The following is a 1,678-nucleotide window of genomic DNA, read 5'->3' on the forward strand; positions in this document are numbered from 1 at the left end:
ACAGAATTTCGGAGGATGAGGCCCAGAAAGCAGGATTTTAAAAAGATTCCCAGGTGATTCTAATGTGCAGCCAAGGTTGAGAACCACTGGTCTAGAAGAAAGACCCCAAAGATGCCAGCAGGTAGAAATGAGAGGAAGAAAGGAAGGGCTCAGGGGAGAAGGTGGGAGAGGCGGTGAGGGGAGGAATGGGCACCCTCCCATCCCCACTGGTTATGGCTGCAATTTTGAGCCAAGATTTGCTGAGAAGGGACAGGCTGCTTTTTTACTTATTTATCCAATTTTGGAAGCCCCATTTAAGAAAAACAATACAAAATCATTGATATTAAATTGATGACAGGAGTAAACATTTATTTAGAGTAATAAATCACAACAAATTATAAAATTTTAAAAACCTGGAAAATACGATAGACATAATATCTAGAAGAGATAGATTTGTATGAATTTGCTCTCAAATAGTTCACCCTTACCTTTTTTGGCTGTTTATTCTTTGTCTCTTCAAGTGACAATGGCTTTAAAATATTACTTTATATAGAAAGAACAGAATGATAATTCAGTCTTTCCCCTGGCACGGATGGATCAATACCTTTATTATTATGATGCATTTGAATGTTGCATTTTATAGTTTGTGGTTGGTAAAATCATATCAGTTTTTATGATGTCAAATTGGGAACATCTGTGCTAAATTTCTTTCTTATATGAGTTGTAGGATTTCAAGACATTGTTCAGTAATTAGTCTTAAATGTTCTTTGAATTGGAGGCACTCATTAACCAGATTTTCCTCACTTTTGTGTAATAATATGAGTTTTATGCAATATTCATCAATGTCGAATTTTTATGTCAAATGGAGAAATTTAATATTTTCCCTATGTGTTCATATTATTTTCTTCTCCTTGTTAATTGGGTTGTCAAACAATCCACGTGCTTGTTTATTATATTTAAAACTTGTATATTCCTCTTACCTTTTTTTGATAGAATCTGAAATTTTTTTTTACAATGTGCTTCTCAATTTAAAAATAATTTCTACTGATTTCATGGTTTATTTTTTATCACTTGTTTCATAAATCCATAATTTTTAAAAATTGATTTTAGAGAGAGAGAGGAAGGGAGAGGGAGAGAGAGAAAAAAACATCAATGTGAGAGAGAAACATCTATTGCTACCTCTTGCACGTGCCTGACTGGGGATCGAACCCTCAACCTGGGTATGTGCCCTGACTGGAAATTTAACTGGTGAAAGGTGCCCAGGGTGATGCTCAACCAATAGAGCCACAGCAGCCAGGAATAAATCCATTGTTTTTTAAATTGAGATTATAATTAACAATAACATATTAGTTTCAGGTGTACAACATAATTATTTGATATTTTTATGTATATCGCAAAGTAATCACCACAATAAGTCTAGTTAACATCTGTCACCATACGTAGTTACTCTCGGCAATTTTCAGATAGACATCCCAGTATTGTTAACTAGAGTCACCATCTGTACATTATATCCTGAGGACTTACACTGAGTGGCCAGATTATTATGACCACCCCATCAGTACTTTGTTGGGCCACCTTTTGCCTTCAATACTGTGGCGATTCTTTTTGGCATTGACTCCACAAGATGTTGAAAGGTGATGCGAGGAATCTGACACCATGCCTGATGAATAGCACTGTCCAGTTCTGTGAGATTTGATGG

The sequence above is a fragment of the Myotis brandtii genome, unplaced genomic scaffold, assembly GCF_000412655.1.
Source record: "Myotis brandtii unplaced genomic scaffold, ASM41265v1 scaffold1120, whole genome shotgun sequence".
NCBI lineage: Eukaryota > Metazoa > Chordata > Mammalia > Chiroptera > Vespertilionidae > Myotis > Myotis brandtii.